The sequence below is a fragment of the Anser anser genome (assembly GCF_964211835.1).
Source record: "Anser anser genome assembly, chromosome: 8".
In the NCBI taxonomy this organism is placed as follows: domain Eukaryota; kingdom Metazoa; phylum Chordata; class Aves; order Anseriformes; family Anatidae; genus Anser; species Anser anser.
In genome coordinates this window covers 6,188,316-6,204,209 of record NC_139728.1, presented here as the reverse complement: position 1 = coordinate 6,204,209, position 15,894 = coordinate 6,188,316, and the positions used below count along the sequence as shown (strand labels likewise).

The 15,894-nt window shown below is 37.5% G+C and overlaps 1 long non-coding RNA gene across 7 annotated transcripts in view; it reads right to left on the bottom strand.

Annotated features, from left to right (window-relative positions):
• Positions 1–274: 274 nt before the first annotated feature.
• The window catches only part of LOC310903462, a 65,500-nt gene continuing 49,880 nt past the window's right edge, over positions 275–15,894 (bottom strand). The window contains exons 2-5 of one of the 7 annotated variants that reach the window (XR_014587556.1): positions 2,729–15,894; positions 2,155–2,228; positions 2,002–2,073; positions 1,109–1,917 (exon numbers count right to left, since the gene is read on the bottom strand). The exon at positions 2,729–15,894 is cut by the window's right edge and continues 19,273 nt beyond it. This is a non-coding gene — a long non-coding RNA (uncharacterized lncRNA). Of the gene's footprint in view, positions 406–1,028; positions 2,229–2,728 lie in introns of those variants that run through there. The other 6 variants (XR_014587558.1, XR_014587554.1, XR_014587555.1 and 3 more) reach the window with 6 other exon arrangements.

Sequence of the window (15,894 nt, the reverse complement as noted above, 5' to 3'; positions counted from 1 at the left end):
CCCCCCTCCCTGCATTGGAATCTGTCCCTACACCAGATGTAATTGTTCAAGCATTATCAATTGCAGTGTGAATGGCTTCTGCATGCATTTTTTTCTCTACTTGAAGGTGATTATGTGCCAGGACACTTTTTTTCCAGTGCTGTCAAATTCCACAATCTTCTATTATTGAATTATCTTTGTGTTTATAAATGCATAACACAATTATAAGTAGCATTGATAAATGTATTGCAGAAACAAGTCTTGGTTTTTATTTCAATAACAAATTTTGATGCATGCTGTTGCAAAACATACTGGCTACAACTTACCTGGAAAGTTTCTCCTTCTAGGTAGAACATATGAGTCCTGCTTTTAGTATGATCCTTACGTGCAGTATGTAAGCCAATAGTAATTTGGGTTCCCATTGCTCTGTAGAAATGAGAAAATCTAAAGATAAAGGCTTATCTATAAACAGTGTTGCTGAGAAGCCATGCATCCATAGCTACCCTTCCTTTTAGTACTCAATTCTGCTGTCTGTGACCTCAATAGAACTCTGCAGGTTCTTCTCTAACAAATATTGTAACACAAAAACAGTATTCCCAACCATCAAATAAATAATATCCACACAGTTCTGGTGTTTAATGTAATTCATTATTGTGGCTCTCTTGGAGGAACTGATTTTTTTTTTTAATGTAAGTATCAGTCTTGCATGTGATCAAGGACTGATCTCTTCCATGATTGAAATATATTTTTATAATTTAACTAGACCGGTTTCCAAGTTCAAGAAGCAAGTACAATTGTATCTGCCTGTGATAGCCCTGATGCTTTTATCCTGTTTAGCAGTTGCTATATGATAAAACAGGCAAGTACAGTGAGCAAGAGAATTGTGTAACTGAGGTGCTGAAGATACTTTGTAAATAATCAAGCTAAAGTATTGTTATGAGACTGCCCCCGTTAGAAGGGGAAATGATGAATGACATGTGATTACCTAACTTTGGAAGCAATCCCTACTGCAGAATATCAAAATTGTGCTGTCTGAAGGCTGAACTTACCTTGGATGACTTCTGAAATGTAGATGGGTCTCGATGTGTGTCTGGATAAATAAGGGTTTTAAGGAAATAAGGACAAAGCAGTGAGCTTTAACTTTGTTTATTTTCTTATTACTGTTAGCAATACTAAGTGTGACATTGGTACCCGAAGTAAACAGTAATTTTACAGTTTAACTGTTTATTGTTCAATTATAATTACTGGATATACATCTATTTCTGTAATCCCTCTGACCACTAGAAAAGGCAAATCTAATACTTGCTAACACCATTTATTTAGGTGCATAAGATTAGTTTTGTGCAAAACTAATTTTTTGATACATCTATATATTTTAATTCCAGCTTTCATTTCTATTTTTGTCTTGACAAGTATAAAAGGCATTTTTGTGAACTGTTCCACAATGCCTAGTTTAGATGAGATTTAAATACCCTTTCCTCCTATGCTGAGTCTTGAGGAGTACATGTACACAAAGTTCCTTATTATTTGCTTCTACATACATATTAAACAAGAATTTTTATGGTTTCAACCATGCCAAATCTTGCAAGGACAATATTCCAGAAAAAAGGCAGCAGTGTTTTTTCAGTCAACAGAGTTAAACACACTTCAAAAACAAGGAAGTGAAAATTGAGTATCCTCAACTATTTCTCGACCAGAAAAAAAAATGTAGCCTATAAGAAGTGTCTACTTCTTACTACTCCTTTCAGAGCTCATGTTCCTCTCAATGGCAACTGTAAAATGTGGGGCCACAGTTGCATTCATTGTTCAGTGAGCTTGTCCACATAGTTAAACCCACCGACAGCAATGAATGTTGATTGTGACCTTTTTTTGTAAAGCTGGGCAGGGTGGGGGAGAAACCTCATGTGCTGGTTAGGTTTCTATCTTCGGTGTGAAGGCCTGAAAGCATGAAGTAAGGAGGAGGATGGTTAGCTGGAGGGTACAATCAACGGTCGATGGTTTTCACTTTAATTCCAAACTCACCGACAGCGTTGAATGTTCACTGAAGCAACCACTACAACAGAACTCCATTGACTTGACAGCGTCCTTAAATGTCTGAAAGGAGGGGGGAAAATCAAAATTGACACAATCATTTTAATCATACAGATGATGCAATTTCAGTCATTGTTCTCTTACCCACACCAGCAGCCTTTTCTGCCCATCCTGTTTCAATCTTCGTGCAAGAAGCTGGCAGTTCTCCAAACATCTTTCTAGGAAAAGAAAAGACAATTTCACTTATTCAAGCTTTAACTATATACATTGGACATTGAGGCAGAAGTGGATTAGTGTTGTCTGTTATATTACAGAACTGAACTTTATAACAAACCAAAACACAAGATCCCATGTATTAACAGATCTGGCCAAGAAAGAGCGTTATGAATCGGTGTTGCCAATTATAATTTGCCCAATAGAGTAAAATCTATTCTGCTGATATTCTCCTCTTGATATTACATCAGGGTTTTATGTTCTAAATTTCTTTCCGTATGTTTTCTAGGTGTCAACATGCTGTACATATCCAGAACATGATCATCATATACAGTAAATTACATAGTAAAGTTCATAATTTCCACAGTAGCACAGTACATTTTCTCTAATATCAGAGCTTTCCAACTAAGTTCTCATCTTACGTGGTGTGCATGTGAGTAGTGTGTATATAAATATATAGGATTTAAAGTAATGAGGGCACAACAAGGTAACACAGGTATTTTACCTTATTTGTATTTATAAGCAGTTCTCCTGAAGAAGGCTGTTCTCTTGCAGCTTTGTTGGTCTGAATTCCTTTTGTTAGGGCCTCTTTTAGATTGTTGCATTGGAAACTGTGACTGATTCATTGGCTTCTATGCATTGTTAAATCTTTTACCAGAGGACAAGGTAGTCCTGTACTCTCTCATTGATTTCTGCATTTAAAAAAAGCACTTTGTTAATGTGTTTTGTTAAATTTGTTTATAGTTGCATAAAGGTAACCAGCACCAAAAGAATGCAGTCATAAGTGTGCTGCCTGCGGATGTTTTGTAAACACATGATGAGACAAGGACTTTGTCCAAGCTGTTTCTTTCAACTAATTGCTCTGCATGTACAGATATGTATTACTTTTTATCATTTAACTCACCTGTATTTCTATCAAATGTATCTAAACTACAGTCATTAGTACAGTCTGCTGGAAAACTACAAAAGAATGGAATTATGATCCTCCATAAAGGAGAAACTTATATATTTTGCTTAGGAATGCCTCTGTGATTATGAATATCTCTGAATTCCAACCAACTGTGGCAGTGAGCCCCTAATTTGCTGATACAGCAGCAAACATCCCATGCTGCTGTGGTACTTTAGCTCTAAAGTTTGATTTTTTTTTCCATTTATTTGTACTGGCTTTATCACAGTTTAACTGCACGGATGTTAGGAAAAGAATTCTTTGCACCAGCACAAGCTATGAGACAATAAATCTCTTCAACTCCATAGTCTTCTATGCATCTGCATCTGTTCAACATTGTTCTAGCAAAATAAATAGACAAAATAAACAGACTCTAAGGTTTAGGGTCACTCAAGTTTGACATCCTCCCTGTTATAAGCTTTCCTTCTGTATGCCATTTCTTTTAGTACTTATTCCTATGCTCTTATTCCCTGCTTCCCTCTGTCACTTCATATTTCAGTATGAGGTCTTGCCTGGCTGATACCTGACAGTAGGATGGGGTGTAGGGGAAGGAGAGTAGCCATGTAGAGCTTATGACTGGGTGGATTGCATCTTAAAAGTAATTACTTTCACAGGTTGTTATTATTCCCTCCCAACCCCGTAATGGGAAAACCTCAGTATTTCCTTGGTTACCTAGCCTATGTAGAAGAGGGCTGAAATTTGTAAGTACAAAAACACACACACAAAAAAATTACTCCTGAGCTCCAGCCATCGTTCCTTATGTGTGCAGGTTATGCAGGGTAAAAATGCTTTCATCTTCTCTCATCTGGTTTTAATTTTTTTTTTTAAATCCCTTACTGGGCTTAGCTAGCTATTACAAATGCCAGCTTTATTTTAAGTTTTATTTCAGATCTGCAGGCTTATGTGAACATTCAGATTGGATGTGTGTTTTTTTATTAAGGTTAGTAGGTCATAAATAAACCAAAGCACTTTCCTTGCTATGAGCAATAGGGTCATGGTGTACATGAAATATCGCTTTAAAAAAAATTGGAACCTAACGTGAATTGACAGAGGTACATGAGGAAGTAGTTCGTTGTGTCGTTGTAAAGGCCATAGGGATTTGGACTGCCAGAGCTGCCTGTTTTAGGAATAGATTAGATATCCTGTCTGATGACCTGTACTTAATTTAAGTGACTGCCTTTGCCAGCCCTTCCAGAGGGCAACTGTGTGAAGTAGAGCATCTCATCTTCAGTCCTTTTGCTCCTCTTGATGGCCTGACCTAAATTGAAGATATGGGTGTTGTGCTGCACAATTACTTCACTAGCTACATGAGCTGCATCTTCAGTTCTAATCAGTTAGCTTTTCTATTTTGACCTTAGTATCTTGAATCAAAAGACGAATTTTCAACATCATTATACTGGTTAATAATGGCAGCTAGGTTTTGTTCTACACTATACTTGTGTTTAACAGCTGCTTTTTGTAAAACACTAAATTCCCCCTCTCTGCTTAGAAATGGTGGATGGAGCTGTGAAGTACTATTCTGCCATGCTTTTTGCCCCACCTCTTCCTTTTTCTTCCTTCTCCTTCCCTTATGTTAGTACTCACTGAAATACAGCTTCAAACAGCTGCATTAATATTGTTAAGTCTTATTGCTTGTCCAGCAGTGCCGTCCTTTAGGAACAAATTCTTAGGTGAACAAACAGATCTCGGGTTTGCTTTTTTTTTTTACAATTTTAGATAAGTTCCCTAGTGTTGCATTCAAACATTCTGTATCAACATAATTATGTGGTAGGTACTCTGCCTAGTTTATAACATCTCTCTTGTTGGCATTATTACTGGAAATTGGAATTAAGACTTTTTGAAGGAAAATACTCATTGGTATCTAAAGACAGCAAAACAATAGTGTTAATACTTCTATTCCAGAGTTATCATCTCATGCATACAGTTGTTGGCTACTTCCACTTCCCAGTTGCCTTCTCCCACAGTCTGTCAACAGGCTTCCAGTTATACACTTGGACAGGAAGAAATGCAATGTGTGGATGTATTTTCAGTTGTTGCAAAAGTGAATTCCAGTGGTAGTTTCTAAAAATGGCACACACATGGGATCAGACACAGTGTAAACCGACACATTGATATCAGTGGCATCTGCCTTTACACCAGCTGGCAAATGAGCTGATGCTCATTTGAAAAAAATGAAGTAGAATGATCAGTCATCAGTTTTCTACATTTTTTTTTGTGATCATCTTTATTAAACTCTTCTCAAATGCTAAATCTTAATGTTGTATCAACATTTTACCTGTGGTAAATTAACAACGATACTAAATCTTGCTATGCATTGACAGTGTGCTTCCACCAAGAAGAATTAAATCCATCTGACTTGTTATTAGAGATTCCAAGTTATTCTTGGATGTCTTTGAGTTATATGCTGAAAGTGAAGACTGTTCAGCCATAAAGAGGAAGGTCTTTACCTGACAAAATGAAAAGCGTTTGCTTCTTCTGTGTTCTTGAAGATTGCAAGAAGAGAATCCAGTAAGCTTCACTGTAATCTAAGACTCTTACTGTGTTCTATAAACGCTAGCTGCAGTTGTTTCTATGCTGCGTTGAATTAGCATCAGCTCTTAGGCGGTAATTCTAAAGCCCATGCTTTTCAAGAAATCCAACTAGACAATCACAATGTTTTTGCATTGTTGTCAATCTACAGAAATGTGGTAACATCTTCATAAACCTCTGCTGAAAAAAGATGTTTTAGAGAGTATTTCACCATTTACTGGAGTATAACCATTTCTGGAGAAAAGTAGCAGCTGTATAATGTCTTGAAGCACAAGTGCATGCCAGCCGGAGACAGGAGAGAAAATTGTGGCTGCTCTGTTTAAATTCTACATTCTGCAGGGCTGCTCTTCCATACATAATGGTATGGAGAAATCTAAAGTTATGCAGAATTATGCTGGTTCTCCCCCATGGAAGAAGGGGGGGAGGAGGCGGGAGGGAATGCGTCTTGGCATACCAGAAGGCATTTTTAGAGGTGAAATAATAATCTCATGGCTGTTCTTAAACCAAATTAAAAGTTGTGTGATATGCATACCTGTCACAATGTCCTCTTGGAGTTCTGCTGGTCCAGAAAGCGGTATATCTCCAAGCCTGCTAGTTCATATATTTGTAGCCTTTGACTAAGTTTTCTAGTAAGTCTGTTATCCAAAAACTGACTGTGCTTTTGAAATAAAACCCATCAAATAACATTACGTGTTTACAGCAGTCTGAAGTGGGATGCTGATTAGCATAGCTACTTTAGGAACAGAGCAAATGTGAGGAGCAGCAGTGATATTAGTCAATTAAATATTTGATTGCATTTCCAGAAATAATTTAGTTTGTTTTGCCCATCAGAATTTTACCTGATTAGTATTTTTGTTAAATTTTGGTATTAACAACATTTCCAAAGCAAAATTTTACGTAAAAGAAAATATATATACCCAAGGCAATATGGGCTTTTTGCTTACTGCATTAAACTTACTATACCTCAATCAAAATAAATTTTTCTTATTTATCAAATCATAGCTACGCTCATATGTTCTAAGCACTTATATCTGAGCAATTAAGTCTGACTCTGCAATTTAAATGAGCGTTACTTCATATTGTTAGCCCTGGTGGGAAAAATATTTACACTTTCAAACATACAGGATTGCCACACTAGACCTATAAGCTTTGCTTTTTATTTAAAGCCAAGAAATTGTTGAACATATTCTCATACTGCCTGTCGTTTCCCAGTCTTTTTGGACAACAATTCTCAATTCTCTACTCTTTATTACTGGAACACGTTACTATTTATGGAAGATATGCACATATTTCATTTAAGTGTCCATAAATCATATGCAAACATCTGTTTTTAAAATCACTATATGGACTATGGTAACTGTTTTTTACATTAATATCCATGAAGCAGTGCTCACCTACTGATATTAGCTTAAACTTAAATATTTTAGCAAATAGTAATGTAACTTTTCAGGCAATGTAAGTCAAACAGTAGAAATTGCAAACAGTCTGGCATAGAGTTCTGTGTGGCCTGTACCCAAAAATGTCTAACAGAAGTTGTAGGATAGATGGCGTAAATATTAAGAGCAACATGATCAACTTGGCTAAAACACAAGAGGTTCTGTTAGTAATTCTCTGTGCTACTTACTGCCTTTGAAGGGGATTTCTTACCCTCCCCCTGCTTGTGAAAGCCCTAAACAGGCACCCTTTTCTTATTTGATGAATCTGGATTGTATGTAGAGGTCTACATTTTTGTCTTAGTACTATGATATATTTCCCATGTGATCCTGCAGGCAAGATTTGAACGCCAATAACTGTTAAGCTGTGCTCTGAAAACATATGGTATGTGTGGAAACCAAGACTGCATACAAGTTAAAATGTAAGATGTGGGAAAGACAATATTGTATGATAGGATGGGTGCTAGATGAAAAGTCAGAAGTTTTTGTATTCCAATTTTCTTTTTCTTCAGTCTCAATGGTATTTTTTTTTTTACACCGAGTCTTTTTCAGTTATAAATAGATTTTTTTTTTTTCAGGATTTGTCCTCTATAGCTTTTATTTCAAGCATGAATTTGGTTGTTGTAGGTAGCATGACTGGATTGACTGGCTGGTTTTCGCTATCTGCTTCTTTGTCTCTGTATTTAATCTGCAGGAAGTGAGACAATAGTTTTAGGCTGGATTTATAAATGTCAGTATGGCAACTGAATTAGCATAGGATGAATGTCTATAAAAATGGAAATAAACATTCAATATTACTAAAAGTTGAGTCCCACTGTAGTCACATATTAAACAATAGATTACAATAGATTACAGTCTTTTAACTGCAGAAAATGGATGATTATATTTAACTTACCTTGGTCCTTGCCTACTAAACCTCCTGATTTTAAAGAAACAACAAAACAACAAAACCTCCGCTTCAGAGCAGATGAATGTAGATACCAATCTTGGGTTTTAAGGACTATTTCAGTACAGTTTGTGTTTTTTTTAGGTTCTTCGTAGTGATTATGAAATACGTATATTCAGAAAAATGTGATTGGGACTCTTAAAACATTTTGTTTTATTTGTGCTTTTATTTTTTTTTAAATTGTTATTGAAAAAGGTGCTGCTTGAGTGCAGTTAGCTTAGGGATTCTGCATGTGCTTGTATTTCATTCAGCCAGAACAGAATGCAGTTGCAACTGGCTTTAATATCCCATCCCCCCTCTTCTCTGAGTCACCATAGGAATGGACTGTGAGAATTACCAAATTCAAATAATTATGGTCCTGCCGCACAAAGTTTCTTTTGATCAAGAGCAAGTCATTTGAACCCTAATGTTTAGTGGGTAATACTTACAGCCTCATAAAAGTGTAGTGATGGCTGATATCTTATAGTGCTTTGAACATGTGAAGTGCTATATAAACAATATAGGGCTATTGCACACAACTGAAGCCATTAGCATTTGAGGAACCCTGCCCCAGGCCTTTAGAGGGGGAATCACGTCCTCCCTGGAAGAGAGGCACCTTTTTGGGTTCTGCACCTCCACTTTCGGTTTAAGCTTCAGGAACTTCCTAGGTAGCTATGAAAACAACAACAAAAACAAAAACCCCAACAACATGTATATATAAAAATATGCTTTTTTCAAATACAGTGTTTATTACACAGTACTGGAAATGAACTAAAGGTGGACAGCATTCAGTTAGAATTATGATCCTGAAAACATAAGGATAGTAAATCACTGCCTGATCACAGTATCTCCTTTGCTGTAAATGTTTTGGTATTCTCGTGTTTTTTTCTTCGTGAAAGTTCTGTATGCAAACCTATTTGTTGCTGACAAACTCAGTACTTTCCACATTTAGTTTAAAATGGATGAGAGATGATGAGAGATTGTGCTTCAAATTCATTCCTAAAAATATCATCATACTTTACAGAAGTTAGACCACAAATTCAAAAGTGCGTTGCACATGTCATGGGTGCCTGTGCATAAATGCTGGTGACATCGATTTGAGATAGGAAAACAGTAGAGGGGCACTTGCCAGACAGCCAGTGTAACATCTGTCTGTTAACTGGATGTACTGCTCAGATTGGAACAGCATTTTCATAGGATTGGTGGACCTGCCCGATTTGCTTCATTTTGACTCTCCATCACACGTTCTGGACGCTGTGATAAACAAAGGCTGCTGCGTAGGACTCTCAAGATATGCCTATCTTGCAGTCACTACAGTGTGCATTCTGGGGCAGTAGAAGGGGTCATGGCTATCTTCAGGGAGAAGAGGAAATTCCTTGAAATCTTTTTATGCAAGTCATTGCTCCAGTTTAAAGAAGCAAAACTGTTTTTGGCCCACAGTTGATAAAAACATACTTTTTGCCTTTCGATGGTGTAACTTACTTTCAACAGTGGAGACCATTCTAAAAAATTGCATTATGTGCTTGCTTGTGTTTTTTTAGCATTGAGCTAAGCTTTTAGGCATGTTAAATGATGTAAACAAGTTTGGGATTTTTGTTACTGTTATCTAGGAACAACCATTCAGAACAAATATGCTATTGACTGAACCCTACAAAGCTCTGAACACAGCATAACCTCAGACTTTGAAGGACAGGGCACGCAGTTTAAATGTTTAGCATAGCAAAATCCATTGCAGTACAATTACTTGTACTAGATCCAATGATTTACTGCACAGGCAAAGCATAATCCCACGTGTTCATGGAGCAAACTCCTAGCTCATTTACTGTTCTTTTTCTTAAGACCAATGAAAACAAACCACTTTTCTGCCCCGGCAAAGGTATTTTTAAGTAACGTATATTTGTCTAAAGAAATCCCCCAATGAAAAGGTACAGGATAACAGGAACTGTTAATAAAACCGTTTTTGTTGTTGTTGTTGAAAAATAGCGCACCCTTAATGTCTTTAATGTGTCGGTATCTGTGTAGCTGTCCCACCGTCCTCCTCCTTGTCCCTTTTGAGTTCAGCTGCCTTTTGAACAGCAATTTGTGCTCCAGTGACCACTTTAAACTTTCCATTGACAAAATTAAACTGGACTCCTAATTTATTTTTCCTAAAGAAAGTGTGAGTTGAAAGTGGTCATTGGCCCAAAACCCATTAAAACTAAAAAGATGATTTTATTAGGAAGAAGAGGGAGTGATGTTTAGCCTCCTTTTCTGTCCTTCAATCCCTTTCTCCTGCTAATTTCTTATATTCTCTTTGCTTTCTCCCATTTCTCAGGAAACTGCAGTTCCTACACCCCTAAAATTTCCCTTTTGCAGCCCCACAGAGTGAGGTTTCCCTTTTTGCAGTCATCTGCTGCAGGAAGGCAGGGCAGGACAGGAGGAAAAAAAAACAACATGGAACAAAAAAGCAAGTGTTTGGGACCTCAACTGAAACTAGTTTATGAATCCAAATTCTGTCCCTTAAAGCTGTGGGAGATGGACTAGGAGATTGGCAATAAAGTAAATGAGCAAATGGGATGAGGGAAAGCACGTATAGCCAAAGGAAGCGAGGATTATTAAAACATTCCCTTTGCTTCACATATGCTTAATTGTGTTTTTAAAATACAGGTAAACATATAATACAGACAGTTGAATGTGATGGAAGAAAGGGAAATGTCTCTTCCTTTTGGCAATTTAAGGGGATCAGATTTGTACTTCAGTAACACTTAAAAGGCCCAAACATAACCAAAATGTTTTTCTGCACAACTGGGTCTTGCTCTTCTGCAGTACCCAGCCTGTAATGGATGGATGGCACGTCCAAAAAGATTCCAGTGCAGTCAGCACCTTTGCTGAAAGTGTGTCTGGTGTAGAGATCAGCTGATACTATCTCAGTAATCACTCAATCAAAAAATCATAATCTAAACAACCCTAGGTGACACTGGCTGTTCTGAGCGTTTTTTAATCAATGGATTTATAAAACCTTTCTTCTTTAGGTACCTAACAAGTTTCGTGCTAATGGTACTTGAAGATTTTGTGTTTCACAGGTTTGTGTTGCCAAAAGGTGTTTTATTTGTATTTTTCTTTAGAAAAAATGGGATGAAATTCCATGCAGTGGGAGGACTATATTACTTAAGTCCTGTGTAAACTCTATACTCTGAACACCTAATGCAGAGACATTATGCTGGCTTTTAACAGATAGGGTGAATTTCATTCTTAGTGAATGACCCAGGTGCTAAAAAGCTATGGCTGAAAGTGCTAGGTTAAAAGCACAAGTCAGCTAGCTACATAAATATTACATGGCTACATCTTTAATGGGTTCCTGTCGTAGACTTGCTTTGTTTAAAGATTTCCATAACCCTGCTGATTTATTGCATCTTTTCTAGAAGTATGCTGTTAGCAGGAAACTCAGTTGAAGCACTTTCAATCATGTTTGAGGATCATTATACTTTCACTTGAATAACTAATTAGTTGCAAGAAATTAACCACTGCTGTTTAGCACAAAAACACTTCCAAGAAGGACTTTCATTTTTGTTGTGGAAAATGACCTCAGGCACTTGAGGAGGGGGCAGAAAGGAGAAATAATGATCCAGCTGTCTTTTAATATAACTTTTGTTTTCAATTCAACCTGATAACAAGCAGGCAGCATAGCTGTCTGAATAGGGCACTGCATTTGCACTTGCAATAAATGTTTTAATCTTTCCTGTCCCGTGAATCTCATGGCTGACCTCATCCCGTTGCTTGAAACTGGTTTAAGGTTCCAAATGCTGTCCTTTAAGGCAGTGGGAGGCAGGATACAAGACTGACAAAGAAATAAATGGGATGGAAGGAAGAAATACGACCAAAGAGAGGATATAACCAGTCTGTTCATGTCTCTGGAACTTATTTTTCTTGTGAAATGTGGATCATGCTTTAACTGGCATATAAGGGTCTATGTATCTTGCATAACAGATCAGTGTTATTGTTATGTGCTGTTCACAGCATCACTGATAGAAGGCATGGTGAAGGGTGGAAGGAGAACAAAGACCAGTTGTAATGCGTGGTGTTTTGCCACAATCCTAGGGCACAAACTGCAAGGAAATTGAGGACATAGTTTCTGAGATCTAGATTCCTCCCAAATGTGTGGAAACAGTTCAGGGAAATAACTGAGTGATAAATCCTGGTAATTTTTTTTTTTCTGTGGAGCTTAAGTTTCTTCCAAACTATTTGAGTTACCTGTATATAAAACCAAGTATTTTTAAACTGTAAAATTGAAAGTGAAATTATGATGCGTATACAAATCAGTTTTCTTCTTTCACTCATCTCCTCCATCTATTGAAGAGGTCTGTGAAGTCCTCAGGTATTTGGGGAAAGCGCAAGTATCAGCAATTTAAGGGCAAAGGGTGGGGAAGTTTATTGGTATTTCTTGTTCTCCCCTTCTCTCTACCTGCACTTGCAAGATTAGAAAGTTGAGTCTTCAATAAGTGTATCTGAGACGTGGTGATACAGAAATGCTGGGAATTAGTGTAAAAAGGGAGTGAGTGGGCTACTGTAGTCATGACAAATTCCTGCTGAATATCAAACAACAAAAAAAAGGGAGGGGGAGCACTACCACTTTCCTATGATAGCTTTATCCCTTTTCGCCTCTCCTGTTCTTTGTCTTCCTTCCAATGCTTTCTCTCAAGCACCTATTTTGGGCAGTGTACCTGAAGGTTAGGTATCAGAATCTCATTCAGCTGTTTATGATTATGTTGGATTACTTGTATAGTGTAGGTGCCTTCTGAAAATATTTGCATAAGCCCAGTACTAGCTGGGTGTGCTTTTTCTTTCTTTCTGGCCGAGTTTGCAATTTATTTTATTGGCATGTGGTAATACAGTAGAGACAGGAAGGTCATGGCTGACTTGTGTGTGTGGGGGTTGCACACGGGCACGTCAGGAACCCTAATTTCACATGGAAGAAAACAGCAGAGATGCCTTCTAGAAAGAGGGCATGAACGATGCCATCACATCTTCAATCAAACTCATGATAGCATTTTTTGAGGAGTTATGGAGCAAACAATTTCAGATTAGGCACACTGCCACTAAAACAGATAGGCACAAACTTGCAGCCAAAAGCTTATATGTGTGCACGTGTGTGTTTGCACACATGCAAGCTGCTCTGCTTCAGGATATTTGCACATGAGAGCTCACTAGGAAAAGGGAAGGGAGAAGTGCTTAGTGAAGTTTATTTTCTAGTTTCTAGATGTTATCTTTAAACTGCATGCAAGGAGTTTAGAAAGTATCAAGGGGCTCTTAAAGATCCATTTCCTTGACACTCAGTGATATTTCTGCTAAAACTTCCAGTCCTTTCTGCTGTGCTTCACTACAAAGTGCAATCTGAATGCAGGAATGGCATAGAAATTTGTTGAATTCAATGTGATGTATCTTTCAAATGAACACTATGGTACAGTAGTCTAAGGTTCCTTAGTTCTCATACCTGTTGCTTGTCCATACTCTGTAGATACTTGTACCTTACAGTAATTCCAATTGAATAACATATAATTGAATATAACATCAGTAGGCATTATTGTGTTAATAGATGCCTCAACTTTCCCTTCTCCTTCATGAACGTGCTCTGATTTACTTCCATTACCTAATTTTGTTTCACTTGCTCTTCCATTTTGGTCTGTAACTGTTCAATGAGCTTAATGTGCTCCAATTAACAGGTTCTGTCTTTAAGAGTTGTTTTAAACTTCAGTTTGGCCTGCAGTTCAGATAGGGCTCTTGAAACTCTTTTCCCCTTGGATACTCTTGCCACACACCAAATACTGACTTTCTGATGTTCAGACATCAGCTGTCCCTGTGCTGTGAAAATATATGGTCTTTCATACTCTTGTATAATCAAAAGAGGTGGAGACTGAGTAGTCTAAAAAGAACCACATATCTAGGAAAAAGAATGTAAGACTCTTCTTTAAAGGAAAACCTTTGAAATACAGTTAAAACAAACAGCCATGTCTACCTAGCATTCAAACTTAAGTTATTGGAAGAAACCAAAAACTACAAAAGCTGATCATGGGTGAATCAACAGCAGGATAGTCTTAAGCATTTTTACTGCGAAAAGAAAATGAGTCTGGACTGGGTAAGCTGTGCCAAGATATTGAGGGAGATGCAGAGAATTACCACTTGAAGTGGACTAGAGGGAAAAGCATACATCTATGTTCCGTTCTTTCCACTAGGAATCTCAGTTGTATTGGTTTTCTATAAACTTAACTAGCTTTCTGTAGTTTTGCATGAACATAGTTGAAAAGACAAGGTATCTGAGGAAGTGGGCTGGATTAGTCACATGCTGGAGAAACCTTACCTTGATTGGGCCTGTGCTGTGTAACCCAAATGGGGATGGATCAGTTCTACAAGCGTGTGCCAGGCACTCAGTTACTTCAGACAAATGGAAAGAGAGTTTCATTACGTGAATTGCAAAAAGGCTCTGAACTGCAGAAAGTGTGCTTGCTTACTTGATGTGGTCCAGTATAATTTCTTGCCCTTTCCCAGCTCTCTCCCCTCTCTAAGGACATAAACCAACCTTGTTGGTCTTCCCTTCATATTTCTCAAAGTGAAAGTCTGTAAACTTGTTTTTATGTGTGTACGTAAATAAGTTTCTGCAAAATTTTAGTGTGCAAGAATAACCAAAGCATGTACATCCCGACAATTGGTTCCTTTCTGATATTCAGCAACAAAATGTGGCTGCTTTTCTCAAATGATCAGCAGATTTCAACACCCTGTTGGTACTGGTTGGCTGGGACTTCTGTAGTTCAAGTCCTAAGTGTAGTGAAAGAGTAGAAATTCACCATCTTTATGATGAGACAGACTTGCTAGAGTTTTACAGTTCTGAGTGGAAGTGGGGATAGTTATACTGGTCAAAAAATAAATAAATTTACTTTCCAGATTATTCCATGTCTCACAAAAATTAAGAACTAGCAGTCTTTCTTGCATTAAGGTTTCTTTGTGCCTAAAGTGTTAGTTATATATTTTAGATGTTTGTCGGAGATGTGTAGTCAGAAGTTGAATTATGAACTTTGTCTGCATTCCCTTGTCTTTGGCACTTTGCCCAGGTTTTTTCCCCCCACCATTTAAAGGAAAAAAAAAAAAGGTAATTTTGGGGCTTAGGATCTACTCATTCTTTTTTTTTGTGCGCTTATTTTGAGCCTTTGTATAACATAAGTATCAACAATTCAATCAACATCTTTGAAAAGACACTGCCAGATTCCCAGATTCCTCCTGCAGAGAAGCTAAACGATGCCAGGAATCAGTCACTCTGTGCTAAATATTGCTGCTGGCTCCTCTCCCTGTCTCTCAGACTCTGTAGAAGTATAATCCACTGCTCTTCAGTGAAAGGATGGCAGGATTTGAAGAAAAAAAAAAAAGCTATCTGAAGTTGCTGTTACGTAACAAACACCTTGCCATCCTGCATGGTTAAGGAGTTGAACTTGTCTCAAATGGTATCGAGGTCTTTTTTCGCTTTCTTTTGGTATCCTATATTGCATGCCATGCCTTTATGCTTAGCTACTGTTGTATTTGACATTCTGTGCTTCATTTGCCAGGATTTATGTTTAGTGAATTTGGAAATTCTATTTTAAACAAGAAGTGTTTTGCTGCCAGCCAAATCTAAATATCCTCACCAAACCGCTTTGCACGTGTGCACAACACCAACCACACGATACCTGCAAAGCGCTTCAACTGCACCCCGTTTCCTCCGCAGAGATGATATCTGTACAATTAGCATACTGAACACTAAAATGGTGTAATACTAAAACTAAAAGCAGTAAAAGCAAAGATAATGTGCCAACAAATCTTCTCCACAATCATGA